Here is a 12,490-nt window from a genome sequence, read left to right as displayed (position 1 = left end):
TCAGACATTGAAGGTTCAAGATTCACTGGCACTTAATTTTTCCTACTTGAAAGAATGGGAGCACAAGTGTCAAATCTAGAAGAAATAAGAATAGTAAAATAGGAGGACTGGATGAAATACCTGCAAAATTACGGACCTGCCAAGGCGACTGAAGAATCCAATTCTTGACCAAGTTACTCAATTGTCTTATAAAACGAGGCCATAGAGGAAAGGAAAGGGAGATGTCCAGGTTTGCAAAATCTGCTGAACAATTAAGCTACTGCCATACATCTTCAAGATTCGGAAGAGAGTCATAGGATCATAGAATGTAAGAGCTGGGAGAAGCCATTTGACTCTGCCATTTGATAAGATCATGGCTAATCTGATTTTGGTCTCAACCCCACTTTCCTTGGATGGCAAAGTGGTTAGCAGTACTGCCTCACAGTGCCAGGGACACGGGTTCAATTTTGGTTTCGGTTCACTGTCTATGTGAAGTTTGCACATTCTCTCTGTGTCTGCATGGGTTTCCTCCAGGTGCTCTGGTTTCCTTCCACACTTCAAAAATGTGTGAGGTAGGTTGATTGGCCATGGTAAATTGCCTCCTAGTGTCAGGGGGACTAGCAGGGTAATTACAAGGGGTTTATAGGGATAGGGCCTGAATGGGATTTTGTCAGTGCAGGCTTGATGGGCCGAATGGCCTCCTTCTACACCATAGGTCTTCTATGATTCCTGTCTGCCCCACTCCCAAAAATTCTTGTTTCCACCAGAGAATGAGAAAAACTGGAAATTCATGAAGGTGGGTTCAGATTCACGCCTGGAAGATGCAGCGCTACTGGTGCCATTTTGGAGAAAGCGAGCAGTTTCAAGAACCCTGAGTTGATGTTGACAGAAGATTGAAATATGCAAATTGAAATTACGTACTGGAATAGCTCATATATTGGCTTTGACTACCCTATTCATGGCCTTGGTGCCTCTACATTGCAACTCACAAATCCCAAGCTTCTGCTTTTGTTCCTTACTGCAGTAGGGTTAGAGTTCTTGCTCTTTCTTCCCCTCTACAACTACTGCTCCGCCCCTTCTTCAGCCTGCCAATGACATCACTTTGTGTCCCGATGGTGCCTCGCAATGTTGACTGAGTCTCCTGCCCGATGTCCTGCTGGATGGACAATCTCTGCTAGTGGGGACCCAAAGCCCCATAGGAATGCATTGCACTGGGTGGGGCCCAGCAACCAGCTCTGTGTGGAGCATTTGGACAATTATGAGCTGATCAAATAGAATCAATATGGACATATGAAGGTTCAGTCATATATGGCTGTTGAAGTTGAATAATTTTAGGAAATCATCAACATAGTTATTGGATGATGTATGGAACTCCATCTGGCATTTAATAAGATTGCACACATGATCATTTGCAAAGTTAAAAGTGTACAGGGTTGGAGGTCACCTTGGGTAGGACATGGGTTGGTAATTCATTTGGACATGGGAGAGAGTAGAGATCATGGAAATGTTCCATCTTTACCGGGATGTATCGAATCCCATGGACAAATGAACGAAGGTGAGAGGGCATGGGATCCAAGGGCCTTTGGCCTTGTGGATCCAGAACTGGCTTGCCTGCAGAAGGCAGAGAGTGGTTGTGGATGGGGCTTTTTCTGAATGGAGGTCAGTCACCAGCGGAGTGCCTCAAGGATCTGTTCTGGGACCCTTGTTGTTTGTCATTTTCATAAATGACCTGGATGAGGAAGTGGAGGGATGGGTAAGTAAGTTCGCTGATGACACGAAGGTCGGTGGTGTTGTGGATGATCTGGAAGGATGGCAAAAGTTGCAGCAGGACATAGATAGGATGCAGGACTGGGCGGAGAAGTGGCAGATGGACTTCAACGCGGATAAATGTGTTGTCGTCCATTTTGGCAGAACCAACGGGATGAACGAGTACACTATTAAGGGCAGAAGTCTGAGTAGTGTTGAGGAGCAGAAGGATCTTGGGGTCCGGGTCCACAGGACTCTTAAATCGGCCTCGCAGGTGGAGGAGGTGGTCAAGAAGGCGTATGGTGTACTGGCCTTCATTAATCGAGGGATTGAGTTTAGGAGTCGGGAGGTAATGCTGGAACTTTATAAGACCCTTGTCAGGCCTCATTTGGAGTATTGTGCGCAGTTCTGGTCGCCTCACTATAGGAAAGATGTAGAAGCTATTGAAAGGGTGCAGAGGAGATTTACAAGGATGTTGCCTGGACTGGGAGGCATGCCTTATGAAGTTAGGTTGAGGGAGCTGGGACTCTTTTCCCTGGAGAGACGAAGGTTGAGAGGCGACCTGATAGAAGTTTACAAAATGTTGAGAGGAATAGATAGGGTGGACTCTCAGAGGCTATTTCCCCGGTTTGAAATGGTCGCTACGAGAGGACACAGATTTAAGGTGTGGGGAGGGAGGTTCAGAAGTGATGTTAGGGGTAAGTTTTTCACTCAGAGGGTGGTGAGTGAATGGAATCGGCTGCCGTCAGTGGTGGTGGAGGCGAACTCGCTGGGGTCTTTTAAAAGACTTCTGGATGAGTATATGGGGTTTAATGAGATTGAGGGTTATAGATAGGTCTGTAGGTTGGTAGGTGATGTGGTCGGCGCAACTTGTGGGCCGAAGGGCCTGTTTGTGCTGTAGTGTTCTATGTTCTATGTTCTATGAAAAGGGAACAATTTAGTAAGGAGGTACAAAGTAACTGATTGCCATGTTGTAAACTGACCAAACATCCTCTTAAAACACAAAACTAAATACACACATACCTCAGATCACCATAAAAGCAGATATAGATGTAAAATTTTAAGTTTTTTTAAGAAAACCAATGTACCTATCCTTAGTGCCGCACTGTTCCTAAATCTACCTGGGTATGCACCATGGTAGTAAGTACCAAGGAGTGCGATGGTGCTTGGCATGAGCCATTTGTGGTTAAGGTAATCCAAATTTCAGAGCATCTAAGTTCTGCTAACACTCTTCAGTAGGCCTAGTTAGCTTCACCCCTCCATTGTGAAATTTATATCAGATGAATTTTCTCAAAGTTGTGAGATTTTAGGTTTTTACTGGAATTTGTCAATGGACATAAGTGAAAATTGATCTTAATGATATTCTGAAAATCATTTTGATCCTATCAAATCATTTCTGGAAATTAAAGCATATCATGCATTTAGGGGATTATATTATGCATACAATTTCAAATGTAAATATAATGTTAATTTATGTAAATCTATGTTGATCATTGCTATGACTTCTCAAGACATTTTTAACCACAAAAGTAGCTTTTGCTTTATGTCCAATTGGGCCATTTGATTTTTTTTTACATTAGTATCGCAACAGTTTGCTCTTTGTATTAAAAGTCCTCGAGTAGGAGTTAAGGGAGTTTAGTTAGCGATATTGTCAGAACAAGTTTTAAAGTCATGTTCTGATAATTGTCTTCCTCCCTCCTTTCCAGCCAACTTCTTCATCTTCCATCAACAAGCAAAGTTAACTTTCAAGGATAAAGTTATATGTGATTATCAGACGAGAAAAATGCATTTTCTTTTGACAGTTCCAGCTTTTCAGTGATGTAGTAGCCGTGGGAATTGAAAAACAAAGTATGGTGTTTGATAAGTATATCTTTTATAAAGTTTTCCACCTGATAATATTCCATGCATTCTTTTTAGACATATTTCTGTGAACCAAACAATGCAGTTGAAAGATAATTTGAAGAAAACAAAATTAAGAACATCCACTGTCAAAACTGTGGATTATTTGAATTTTACAACAGTCCGCTAGCGTCATGGCAACTTTTATTTTAATTAAATTTTTTTGGCTTGAAACTGAATTCAGATGATCAAACTACTGTGAAAGAGCCATGGTAAAATAGTCTGTATTATTAATCCAGTAACACAATCACTTCTCTCTGTTGCAGTAGAACTTTTTTTCAATTGGGAAAATTGGTCATATTAACTGACATTTCAGAATCAAAAGCAATTAAGAGGCAACTCATTTCAACAATGTACACCAGCTGTAAGGCTTATTATGCTATTTTTAATCCCTAGGAAGAATTGAGCTACTTCAGTACAGAACCACCCATGTTATTCACAGCATAAATGTATGACAAGCATCCATCTGAAGGTCCTCTGAGTCTATTAGCAGAATTTTGTAGGCAGGATGTACAGCACAGGAAACTGCCATTCAGAGAAGTAAAATGCACTCGACTCGCAGTTCCAAATCCTAACAATTGAAAAGCAATTAGAAAGATCTCTTAGATGCGTCACACAGCAGCAAACAGCAGAGCTCCCAACATTGAAACAAACCTCAGTATGAGGTTTTCAATCATGAGGATAAACCTTTAGCTTTCGCTCATAACATAAAACTTAGACACGGCTAACAGTGATAAATTACATCTGCCACAGTGACTACTTCTTATGAAGACTATAAATAAAGAGGGAATGCTATAAACAGAGGACTATCCTTGAATTTATCCTGATATGCATTACCTTTTCTTCAAACAGAAAACACTACATTTTAATGCAGAGCTTTGCATATTTCTGTGAATGCACAGATCGCTGTGCCTGCCTTTTTCTTGTTTATTTTGCTGTTCAGTATTTTCTTTCTTCACTTTTCCTGTCCAAAACAGTTAGGTCCAGTTGTGTCACAAAGTGGTATTTTTCTCCAGTATATCTTCCTACAAAGATGTCTGTTTAATGAGCTTTGTCACTTTTCAGAATTAGAAGTTCCCGCTTGCCTGTGAGTTTATCCAGCAGACCTTTTATTCTGAGCAGGATTAAGCTCCTGTTGTTGGTGCTGGTTTAAGCAAATATCGGCCAGCATGTCTGGTGTACATTATCAGGGTGCCTGGTGGCCACTGATCAGGTACCCAGTGGCCTCTGCCAGGGTATCTGGGGCTAATACCATTGTTCTAGGTGGGCCCCACCAGGTGGGCATTGCCTGGCCATGCCTCCAACCACCATTAGTGGAGACCAGTACAAATTCTTGCTGTTATTGCGCCATGCCCAAAGGTGAGAAGATTCTGTGCGCTTTGAATTGAATGGCAATGCATGTCCAGTTTGTGTCATCAGAAAAGGGACGAGGTAATTGCAAACTGTTTCGTGTTGGGCGCAAAGCTCATTTTTAGGCCTGCACACTATTTTCCTAGATTAATATGACCTGTGCCCGGCCTGGCGAGATGGGAAAATCACTCCAAGAGGTTAATTCGACCAATGGTTTTGTTGCCCTGGATTGGAGCAGGGAAAATTAGCCAGGTTGTCTTATTGCATTCTCCTGAGCCTTGCTGACACTCCCAAATGAATAATGGCCCACATGGGATAGATACTGTTCGTAAACATTCCTCAACGAGCAGTCAACTTCTTCAGGAGAAAAATGAATGTCAATAAAAAATATTAGTACTGCAAATTATGGATATAACATTTTGCACTAAAAGTAAACAATGTGTTTCAATGTGCAAATTATTTTGATTTTACCAATATTTTGTCAATCTTTCAGATGAGATCTTAAACTGATTACTTAGTTAGATGTAATAGATCATAGAATCTCTACTGTACAGAAGGAGGCCATTCAGCCTGCACCTACAACTATCCCACCCTCCCCACATATTTGCCCTGCTAATCCCTCTGAAACTCGGGACAACTTAGCATGGCCAATTAACTTAATCTGCACATCTTTGTGGGAGGAAACCAGAGCACCCACAGGAAACCCATGAAGATATTGGGAGAATGTGCAATTCCACTCAGGCAGTTACCCAAGCTGGGAATTGAACCTGGGTCCTTGGTGCTGTGAAGCAGCAGTGCTAATCACTGTGTCACTGTGCTGTCATGCTAATTGCTTGGCATTATTTTGAAGAAGAGCAGGGAGTACTCCCAGATGTCCTGGACAATGTTTATCCTGAAATCAACATTGCAATGGAGCAGATTATCTGATTATTATCACACTGCTATTTGTGAGAATCTGTGTACAATATGGCCACCGTGATTTCTCGACGACAACAGTGACTACACTTCACAAAGAAAATACTTCATTGTATTTATAAATGCAAGTCTTTATTTTATTTAAATGTTTAAAATTTCTTTCACTAGAATTTATATTCATGTTTCATCAGTAGCAAATACATGTAATTATATTGTGCCTTTAAAATAGGAAGGCGACCGCAAGATGCCTCTGATAGGTGTCATCAATAAAACTGGGTATCGAAATGTTAAGAAGATAGGTCAAAAACTTACGAGTACAACAAAACCTACATATATTATGTTAATTAACATGATGAAATGGCCAAAGCGGCTTCACAGGAACAATATATAACAAATTATGGTATCAAGCTACTTATGGAGCTATTGGGTTAGTTTTTTTTATTCATTCATAGGACACAGGCATTGCTGGTTGGCCAACATTTATTGCCCATTGCTAGATGGCCAAGGGCAGTTGAAAGTCAACCACAGCACTGTGGCTCTGGAGTCACATGTTGAGCCAGACCAGGTAAGATGGCAGATTTCCTTCCCTAAAGGACATTAGTGAACCAGATGGGTTTTTACAGCAATCGAAAATGGTTTCATGGTAACAGTGGTTCTTAATTCTAAATATTTTTTATTGAATTCAAATTCCACATTCTGTCATGGTGGGGTTTGAACTCAGGTTGCCAGCGCATTAGCTGAGTATTTGGATTAACAGTCTAGTGATAATACCACTAGGCTATCGCCTTCCCATAAAGCTGACCAAAAGTTTAGTCAAAGAGACAAGGTTTAAGGAGTATCGGAAAGAAATACGGGGAGAGTATTTCAGAACTTGGGGTCCGGGCAATTGAAGGCACAGTTGCCAAAAGTTGGAGCAGTTGAAATTTGAAATGCAAAAGAGCTTAGAGTGAGAAGAACACAAAATTCTCAGGCAATTGTAGGGCTGGAGAAGATTATGAAGGGCTGATGCAGAGTTTATGTGTCAGAATTTTGGAACATTTTAGTGCTACCTTGACAAATATGGGCTGGATTTTACAATCCACCTGGAGGCCAGAAAGCAGGTGAATGGATCCACCTACTCCTCATCCCCCTCACTGTAGCTTATCACAGCTTTGCCTGCAGTTCTAAATCCATCACAGAAGCTCTCCTCAACATCTTCAGGGCAGTATTAGCAGTGGCCACCATTCCCGGTGGTGTTTCCAGTATTCTGCACATGCAGCTTTACAATGTGGGACTCCTTCCTGAAGAGGAGCCGTGGTCTCACCTCATAACAATTTAAACCCCACTGGCCAAAGTATGGAGATGGGGTGAGCTGGCCAACTGGAGTTAAGCTCATCCTTTATATTGATGCTTGAGTGAGGGGAGCCTGCCTTTAATGATAAAAACAGCCCAGTCTGTCTATAGATGACACCTTTTCTTTGCTTCATGTTATCACCCACCGGCAAACAAATTTTGTAAACTGCAAAAAAAACTTTGCATTTAAATAGCTTCTGTTAGATCCTCAGTCCATCCATTGCTTTTGTGAAGTGTTATCCTTGTCAGAATGTTGGTAACATGGCAGCCAACGTGTGTAGCAACCTCCCACAATCTGTTTTTCAATAGTTACATTTGTTGACAGATAATTATTGATCACCAGCTCTTCTTCAAAATGGGGCCATAGGATTTTTAAAAATATTCATGGGAGGCTGGAGCAGCATTTATTGTCCATCCCCAATTGTCCTTGATGGGCAGTTCAGAATCAACTATATTGCTATGAATCTGGAACTATACAGACGTCTGGCTGGGAAAGGATGGCAAATTTTCTTCCCTAAATGGCATGAGTGAACCAGATGTGTTTTTATGACAGTGGCTTGACAACAGTTTCATAGTCATAATTAGACTTCTAATTCCACATGTTTTGTTGATTCAAATTTCACCATCTGCCATGATAAGATTTGAACACATGTCCCCAGAGCATTACTCTGATTATGGGCACTATCCCATAATCTTTTGTGCCATCCAGGACCTCATGCACCCCAGACATTCTCTCTTCCACTTTCTTCTGTCAGGAAAAGGATACAAAAATCTGAGGTCATGTACCAACCAACTCAAGAACAGCTTCTTCCCTGCTGCCATCAGACTTTTGAATGGGCCTACCTCACATTAAGCTGATCTTTCCTTACACCCTGGCTATGATTGTAATGCTACATTCTGCGCTCCTTTCTTTCCCTATGTACAGTTTGCTTTGTCTGTATAGCATGCAAGAAACAATACTTTTTGTTGTATACTAATGCATGTGACAATAATAAACCAAATCAAATCAAAGCCTTTGTTTAATGTCTGACCTGAAAGATAGCTCATCTGATGGTGTTGCACTTTCTCACGCAGTACCACATTGGAATGACAGCCTAAAGCTTTGTGCTGAAGCCTTTGGGCTTAAATGAGAGTGCTGCCAACAGAGACATGGCTGCAGGATCTTGTATACGTGAGCACTAACTTAAAGGAGACAGTAACTTAAATAACTAGTAACATGCATAACATCAAACAGAGAAAATAGCAAGCTAAAAATCGGCTTATTTAAGAGAAATTAAATACTGAAGGGAAGCTGCGCTTGTTTGGCCATCTGCCAATTATATTTCAAAGCAAAAATAGAGGAACAATAAAATTTCAACCCACTCTGTATTGTTGGAATGTTGACTCACATTCCAGGGGTATTTGCAGCACATTTTATATTATAAGCAATTTTACTGCATTTTATTTATAAAACAGGGGTCATTATTGCTCTCAGGATAACCAGAAAGATTTAAGAAGAAGAAAAAAGGTTTGTATTTATGAACACCTATTTATTGTTCTCACTACATGTGTTGGAATGGTTCAAACAAGATTGGAACTTCAATACTGGACACAGTTTTGTCAATAACAGTCAGATTTTTTATTTTAAATTCTCCACAAATGTGAAGAATCTTGAAGAAATCTAAATCAGTCTGACAGCTAAAATGTAAGTGTTTACTTAATTGGAATTATGCCTTGATAAACGGATTGATCATATTTCATAAAGGACTAATTACATGCTGAATAACTTTGTTGTACACGGGCCAGCCTGAGTTCTGCTCCAACTGTTTCTGATACATCTGGATAGCATTGCACCAGTGGCACAAAGGAGTGGAATTTTCAGGACATCGGCCCCTAAATGTGCATATTAATGAGGCTTGTAGTGCAGAACAGCTCAAATTTTGTTTGGCCTTGGCGCAGCCCCAGTGGAAATCCAGTGTGAGAATATTACCCCTGGTTTTCTGCTGCTCCTCTGCCTCTTGGGCATCTGTGTTGCTGGTGCACAGGAGAAGAATTTCAGTCTTTCGAATTGTCCCTGTAAAATGAAAAGTTGCAGCCATGATTGTTAAAATGTGATGGGAAATGCATATGTTAAGGAGAAAAAAAAGACATGCTTTTACATGATTGACCTCAGAACAATCCAAGCAGCTTTACAGTATTTTCCAACAACAACAAACAGAAAATGCTGGAGAAGCTCAGCAGGTCTGACAGCATCTGTGGAGAGAGAATAGAGTTAATGGTCCTGATTTGACCGGCATGCCCACCCCAAAATCACTGGTATGGGCGAGGCTTGCAGAATGGCATTCCCCTTTGGTCTCAGAGAAAATCTTATGGGCCTCGGGCAGCCGTACTAGTAAAATCAGGGCTAACGTTTCAAGTCTGGATGACGCTTTGTCAGAGTCCTTAACTAAGTATTACCAATGTATTTTTCAAATTTAATCACTATTGAAACACAGCTTTGTGTTGCTCGTTGTTTTGAGATCAATCTTGCAATATAGATGGGCAGTTTGCAGAATAATTAAAATTTAAAATTAGTGAAAAACTAATGTTTTGAACAGAAGCAACACATCAGCAGGTGCAGCAGGTGGTCAGGAAGGCGAATGGGATGCTGGCCTTCATAGCGAGGGAGATTGAATATAAAAGTAGGGAGGTCTTGCTGCAGCTGTATAGGGCATTGGTGAGGCCGCAGCTGGAGTACTGTGTGCAGTTTTGGGCGCCGCACCTGCGCAAGGATATTTTGGCCCTGGAGGGAGTGCAGAGGAGGTTTACTAGGCTGATACCGGAGTTGAGGGGATTGAGCTATGAGGAGAGGCTGAATAAACTAGGCTTGTACTCGTTAGAGTTTAGAAGAATGAGGGGAGATCTCATTGAGACGTATAAGATGATGAATGGGATGGATAGGATAGAGGTGGAGAGACTCTTCCCACTCAAAAAAGACAGTAGGACTAGGGGGCACAGCCTCAAGATAAAGGGGAGGCGGTTTAGAACGGAGTTGAGGAGGAACTTCTTCACTCAAAGGGTGGTGAATCTCTGGAATTCTCTGCCCGTTGAAGTGGTGGAGGCTGCCTCGCTAAATATTTTTAAGAAGCGGGTTGATGGGTTCTTGATAAGAGAGGGGATTAAGGGTTATGGGGAGAGGGCGGGAAAGTGGAACTGAGCCACGACAGATCAGCCATGATCTTATTGAATGGCGGGGCAGGCTCGAAGGGCTAGATGGCCTACTCCTGCTCCTATTTCTTATGTTCTTATGTTCTTATGTAAATAGCAATGCTCAGTCTCTTACATATGAAACCGAAATAATAGAGCCCTTTCCTTATCATCATAATTTAGTTTAAAAAAAACTAATATGAATGCTTCTAGCTCCATGAAGATCTATCTCACTGCAGTCACTTGAACATGCAAGCAAGTTAAACATCTCAGGAAATGAGCATAACTGCACAGAGCACTCAGACCAATTTCAAAGACAAATTCACCCAGGTCCCACATTTCCAAGAATTGCTAAATTGTAGAAGGTATCACCTGTACCTTTAATAATTAATTACTCGATTTTGCTTTTTTACAGAAAGACAATTTGGCTATAACCCTAGTTAGTTAAGATTATTGGCATTTTCCTATGCCAATAATATTCATTATATGGGAAAAATACATTCACTACAATTGATAATTTGCAGGTGGATGTAGTTTAGCTTCCATCACATTGCCATAAGATTATGTGAAGGAAGTGAAAGCAGTCACAAAGGCCTGATTAAAATTTTGTCCACCGTTAACTCTGAAAAACAGAAATGTGTTGGCATCCTTTCATCTACGAGAGATGACGGACAATCCATTTATGTGGCTTGTCTTCATTTGGTGCACCTTTGCTGTTGGCTGTGAAGGCCAATTCTTGAGAAAGAGGTTCTGCCACTAGCACTGCACATGAAGCTGTCATGTGGTATCTGGATTGTTGTTTGTGGTATTGGCGCCTGTTGCTATGCTGCTGCGACATGGTAGTTCATGTCAGCCCACAGAAAGTGTAGCCATTCCCTCTTTTACCAGCTGGTGGCTCCCAGGTGTGATCGTCAATGTTTCGGGCCTTCATGTCACACTTGCAGGCATTCTTGAAGTGGGGCCTTGATCATCTGGCTCTGATCACCACACAGAATGTCCTTGGGTATATAACCAGCTTCCATCCTGCTGATGTGCCTGATCCACCAAAACAGCCTCTCTTTAATTAGTGCCAACAGATTTGGGAGCTCTGCCTTTGAGAAGTCTGTTATATTTGTGATTTTGTCCTGCCAGGATATACCCATTTTATGTGTTGCAGACAGCAAAGATGGCAGCTGTAAGTTACCCATGTCTCACAGTCATACAGCAAGACATTGAGAACTTAGGCTTTTTAAGCTATTAGCTTGATCCTCAGGATTAGGTTGATGTTATCTCATGCACATTTTCAAAATGAGCCAAATGTGGTTGCTGCTTTAGCCATTTTTATATTGAACTCTGCATCAAGAAATAGATGGTCTGTCACTGGGGGCCCAAGGTAGCAGAACTTGCTAATCACTTCCTGTGGGTTGCGATCAGGGGTGGAGATATTCCGTGAAGATTAAAACCGAGAAGAATGGATCTTTGTAGCTGAGTTTTGAAGGGCAAATCGAATGATATCATCTGTGTGCAAGAGTTCTCTGACAGGATGTAATATGATTTTGTCTTGGCTTTCCATTGATAGATTGTGGAGTTTGCCATTTGATCCAGTGTGCAGGTTGATTCCTTTCATATCTACAGGGAGGTAAGGGGGCAAGAGCATGGAGAAGATTATGCCAATCAGAGTTGGGGTTGGAACACAATGCTGTTTCACTCCATTCTCTATTGTAAATTGTTGAAAGTGGAGCCACCAAACTTTAAAATGTTGTATATGTTGTCATGGAAGGAGTGATGAGATTGAGTAGCTTTTTAAAATTCATTCATGGGACATGGGCATTGCCGGCTGGCCAAGGTTTATTGCCCATCCCTAGTTGCCCGAGAGCAGTTGAGAGTCAACCACATTGCTGTGGCTCTGGAGTCACATGTAGGCCAGACTAGGTAAGGCTGGCAGATTTCCTTCCCTAAAGGACATTAGTGAACCAGATGCGTTTTTCTGAAAATCAACAATGGTAAGGTGGATAGGTGGATGGATAAGATGGCAAAATGGCTGAGGTGGATAGCCAATTATTTTCCAAAGTCTGGTAGAATACCTGAATGAGGTCTACAAAAGGAAAGGGGTTAACTCTGTTCA

This window comes from Carcharhinus amblyrhynchos, chromosome 8, assembly GCF_965287045.1.
Source record: "Carcharhinus amblyrhynchos chromosome 8, sCarAmb.v2.hapA, whole genome shotgun sequence".
Lineage (NCBI taxonomy): Eukaryota > Metazoa > Chordata > Chondrichthyes > Carcharhiniformes > Carcharhinidae > Carcharhinus > Carcharhinus amblyrhynchos.
This window is presented reverse-complemented; position numbering follows the sequence as displayed.